Source organism: Populus trichocarpa, chromosome 6 (assembly GCF_000002775.5).
Source record: "Populus trichocarpa isolate Nisqually-1 chromosome 6, P.trichocarpa_v4.1, whole genome shotgun sequence".
Lineage (NCBI taxonomy): Eukaryota > Viridiplantae > Streptophyta > Magnoliopsida > Malpighiales > Salicaceae > Populus > Populus trichocarpa.
The window spans coordinates 13370249-13376248 of NC_037290.2; positions in this window are offsets into that span (position 1 = coordinate 13370249).

A 6000-nucleotide genomic window follows, 5' to 3' on the forward strand; every position below is an offset into this window, starting at 1 on the left:
AGATTGTGTGTGTTTAATTATTTTATGCTTGAATTACTTATTTGTGAAGCATATAGGGGAGGATTGATGGAATATTTTAGGCGTTATTAAGACTTTAGATTTTTTCATGATCACTTTTATTGGCTTAAGATGAAATGAGATGTTAAAAGAATTTGTGATAGATGCATAACATATAAACAATCTAAGTCTAAAGTTTTGCTTTTTGGTTTGTATACTCCTTTACCAGTATCTAAGAAACCTTGAGTTAATATATCTATTAATTTTATTTTAGGTTTACCTGGGTAAAAAAAAAAGGTAGAGATTTTATTTTTATGATTGCAGATATGTTGTCTAAGATGACATATTTTATATCTTGTCATAAAACCAATGTTGTAGCTAATATAATAGACTTATTATTTAGAAAGATAGTTCAGCTTCATGGGGTTCCTAGAAGCATTATGTCTTATCATGTTTTAAGTTTCTTAGCTACTCTAGGAAGGTTTTGTGGGGTAAGTTGGGAACAAAATTATTATTTTCTACCACTTGTCATCCATATAATGATCAAATTGAAGTAGTTAATAAAACTTTGACTATGTTGTTAAAAACTATTGTTCAAGAGAATTTGAAGAATTAGGAAGATTGTCTCCCATTTATTGAATTTACATATAATAAGAGTATACATTCTACTACTAATTGTTATTCTTTTGAAATTATTTATGGCTTTAATCATTTAACTCCTTTGAATCTAATTCTTTTATCTATTGATGAAAATGTTAGTCTTGATAAAAATAGAAAGGCTTAGGTAGTGAAGATCTTCATAAGAGTGTATGAAAACAAATAAAGAAAAAGAATGAGTAATAGGCATTTAAAGCTAATAAAGGAATAAAAAAAGGGTTATTTTTGAACCAGATGATTGGTTTGGGTGTATATATGCCAAAAACAAAAAAGGTTTCTTGAATATAGGAGATCTAATTTAATGTCAAAAGGAGATGGACCATTCTAAATTCTTAAAAGAATTAAAGACAATGCCTACAAAATGGATCTACCAGGAGAGTATGGTGTTAGTAAAGGCTTTAATATTTCTTCTCTCTTTGTTTGATGTAGATAATGATTCGAGGTCCAATTCTTTTAAGGAGAAAAAGGATGATGCAATCTAAACTACACCACAAAATCTATTAGAATTTATAGATGAGCCAATTACAATATCAAGGGCAAATAATCCTAAGGATGAATTCAATGGACTTATTCAAAGTATTTAGGCTAAGAAAAATTTCAAGGAGGTTACATCTTCAACAAGTAGTGATCAGACCTTAGTCAATTTAATCATGTAAAATAAGGGCCTCATCCATTGACTTCATGGAGTAATTAATTTTGACAGTTAGAGGTTTATTTTTTCTAATGCATAATTTTATCTTAACAAGCTTAATTTTTTATTCAATCATTGGATTGAGATAAAATTTTACCAAAAAAAATTAAAAGGCTTTGTTTTATATTAGGTTAAAATTTTAAGTTAATTGGACATCGAAATGGTCTTACAATATGGTCCAAAGCAGGTACGAAAATTGTATTAGTTTTTTAGTTAAATTAAGATTTTTTTTCCTATTTTATTTAAAACTCTTATTATTTTTTCAGCATTGTTTAGGATATCTTTAATTATTATAAATAGGGTTATTTAGCTTATATTTAGGTTTGTTGGATAAATTTTGATTTCAACAATTATTATTTTGTGTGAGGTTTTGCTCGTACCTTTTTGTTCTTCATTGTACTACTTTGACTTATCGAATATTTGACCAAGCTTCATAGTGTCTTCCATACTTCTTATTAATGTCTTTTCATAGGAGTTGGGTAGGGTTTTTTTTATTACTTATAGTCCTGGTATCTCAATATAGGTTATTTTTGTGTCAAGTTCAAAGCTTGAATTTAGCTTTCCTAGGAAGTATTGATCTTTATATAAATTCTAAAGACTGTATCTAACCACTATACCAGGATGATCATGTTCATAACTCTAGGGAACAAGATAAATTTTGATATTCCTAGCTACGGTAGGTGGGGTATCAAGAGTGATATTAAGAGGTTAAGAGTGAGTGATATGAGTCAAAATAGGTTTTATAACCAAGAACTATTTATGAAACCTAGTGACTTTGCCCACTAGCATTCTGATAATGAAAATTTCCAAGCAAACTATATTTCTGATATACAAGTTGAAAGAACCATTTTAATTGTGACAAGTATAAAGATGAGTGATTCTTTTGTTGATTCTGACTCATCTAAAAAGGGGATATCAACATGTTCCTTAGCATCCAACTTATAGAACTCAAAAGGAATCTTGGTAATGGGAAGAAAGATTTATTTGTTGAATGACAAGGCATTAAAAAATGAGATTTTAAGAGAGGCTCGTGAATCTAGGTTTACAATTCACCCTGGAACTACTAAGATGTATAGTGATTTAAAAGAGTATTATTGGTGGCCTAATATAAAATGAGAAGTAGCAGAGTTTATGAAAAAATATGTTATGTATCAACAAGTGAAAATGGAGTATCAGAAACATGCAAAAGAAGCACAACGTTTTCCTATTATGGAATGGAAATGGGAAGATATTACGATGGATTTTTTATTAGGATTACCCAGGGGTAAAGAGGGTAGTGATGCAATTAGAGTGATTGTGGACCGACTGACAAATTTGCTTTATTCTTACCCATGAAGATGACTAATTTAATAGATAAATTGGCCAGATTATACAATGATAAAGTGGTTCGATTTCAAGGAATTCTAGTGTCAATTGTTTCTCATAGAGTCTTGGTTCACTTATCGGCTATGACCGAGTATACAACGTGTTATAGGAATGAAATTGAATCTAAGTACAACTTCTCATCCTCAGAATAATGGTCAGTCATAGAGAACTATTCAAATATTAAAGGATTTGTTAATATTTTGTGTATTAAAATTTGGTGGAAATTTGTAACACCCCGTAAATTCTTAACATTTTATAACTCAAATGAGCCTTAAAGTTAGGGAAAATAGGGTAATTTGACACACACACACACACACACACACCAAGTAATGGCCTCATTTCATTCGACATCTTAATAGATTTTACAACCATTTCTATAGAGAATCTCGATATAGGTCATTAGCTTTTTTTAAAGAAACTATACAATTATTTACCAATGCAATAATTTACTTTCCTTTTTACCATAATACAGTTACCAATTGACCTGCCTAATTTGATCATTATAGTGCTTGATTCTATTTATGAGTTCTCATTGCACTTGGTTCTTTCATTTCTTGGCTAGGTCATATGAATTAGGCATCCTGCAAAACACAATATTTATATTAACCTTTACCTTTCAATCCAATAAGAAGTCATATATAGTTCAAAAGAAATATCAGTTAAAGATCAAAACCTTAACTCATGCAAAATTTTGGATGACATACATATATATTGGCTTAAACTTTCTAGTTCGAGTTCATATATATATATATGTGTGTGTGTGTGTGTGTGTGTGTGTGTGTCATTCTATATTACAAGATTACTATACAATGTGCTCATAGACAATATACTTATAGAAACCTACCAAAAAGATTCATTCCTTTAAAGGTATAGAAACTATTTTATATACCTTATCATAAATTAACATCAATTCTCCATACTTTGATTTCTTGAGCTCTATACCTTAATAACATAACGATCAACTTATCTTATGACAACTTACACTCATATATTAATCCATTCCATTTCAGCCATATATTTATACCTACATGATTACTTTGACATTTATATACTTATATGCCACTAAGTATATCATACACAAGATATACTCCAATTTTGACTTTGATAATACATTATAATATGATTAAGGTATTGTTACATTTCCTTTTCTTGTACACTTATAATCAAAATGGATTCTCTTTCCTTGCTTAGGTTAGACCAAATGATTGGTAGTTATGTGTCAACACGTAACCACCACCATTGTTATTAGTATGTCTTTTCATTGCTAATGCAACCACAAATCACACATCATATTGGCAATCTTACTGCTCCTTATTACATTACAAACATGCTATTTAAAACAAATTCTAGATCACTCTACATATACACTTTATTAGAATAATTCAATACACATTTTTACTCACTGTAAAAAATCTTTAGATGTATAGTACACCTGTTGTCAAGTAGCTTCTATTCATCTACAATTTCATTGTTCACATAAACTTTCAATACTTCCTCAAACCAACCTAACAAAACATCAAGCAAGACCATCCCCAAGCTAGTCCTTCATTACATTATAATTGACTATCCATAAAAGTTTCTTACTACATTACACTCGACTGTCCCAAAACAACCCTACGTTGTACTACTCTTAGCTATCCAAAAATAGCCTTACACTTAATCCCTTATTTTTTCTAAACCGACCTTTATATTATATCGTCACCTTCCTCATCATAAAGATCATCTTCTTTTTTTTTAATCTTTTTTTAGATTTGCTTGGTGATCTACCCCACCAAACATTCTTCTCAGGTGATATAATCTTCATCTTCATCCTTCACAAGGATTATACATTCATTAATTCAATTTCACCAATCCAACGATCATTACCATAAACTCAATTTCATAACTTTTATTTTTATATCAATAATTTAATTTCACCTAAACATTTTCATTAATAATATGACAAATCGGTTGTACAGACATTAACAGCTCCAATTAGGGCAGTTAGTCAAATCACATATACCGATCACTATTCACATAGAAGCCTCTAGCTCCAGTCAAAGCAGCTAGTTAAATCACATATCCCGATCATTGGTCACATTGATGGCTCTACCTCCACTTAGGATAACTAGTCAAATCTGATTTCTCGGTCATTAAATAAAATAATATCTTTAGCACCACTTAGAGTAACTAATCAAATAAAATCATAATCATCAAACAGTTTGATACCTTTAGCTTTACTCAAGGAAACTCTCTTAACAGAAAAGGGTGCAAGGCACCTGCCTTAATCCTGGGCACAAACTGCTGCTTCCTGTTGTTGTTCTATCCCAACAGCCTCTCTTGTACCAACATAAATATGATCATCATAAACACTTAAGTCATCATTGGAATTTCATTCCAAATTTTCAAAATAATAACAATGAAATCTTAAAGTTTCCTACACATTCATACTTTTATGACTACATTTTCCCTTAAGGATTACATCAACCATACTACACATCATATAACCTTATCTCAACTTAATTACCTTGTCAATTTAAGATAACTATTTCACTTCATATATTATTAGTTAAAGCCAAATCCATTTTCAAGAGGAACATAAGCTATTTTCATAATTTCATGAGATTGACTCCATGGTTAATCATTAAACATACCAAACAACTCATTTTAATCCAACTAACTCAACCATTAAACCAACTAGTCCATTCCCAATTCATTAGCTGAAACACTAAGGCTCCGTTTGTTTGCTGGAAAGTAGTTTTTTTTTAAAGTGAATTCCGGGAAAGTGAATTATTTTCTGATGTTTGGTAGTGTAATGGAAAATAAGTTGGAAAACAATTTCCAGTGTTTGGTTATGTCATGGAAAATGAGTTGGAAAATAACTTATTAATGTTTTATTTTTCTCAAGTTTATTAAAATAATGAGGAACAAATCTTACAAATTAAAAACTTGAATGAGAATAAAATTGAAAAAATATATAATTTCATAAATTATCTCAAATAAAATAAATAATAATCAAAATAATAGAGATCAAATCTAAAAAATAAAAAAGATGAAAGATGAAGAAATTAAAATAATAATAATTAACATTTCATAAATTATTTCAAATAAAATAAGTAACAATCAAAAGAATGAGGATCAAATTTGATAGATAAAAAATTTCAATAAAAAAATAATAAGGAAAAAGCAAATAACAATTATAAAAATGAAAACCAAAGTTAATATAAAAATTAAATTCTAAGAGATGAAATTGAAAAATAAATATTCAAGATATATATATATATATATATATATATATATATATATATATA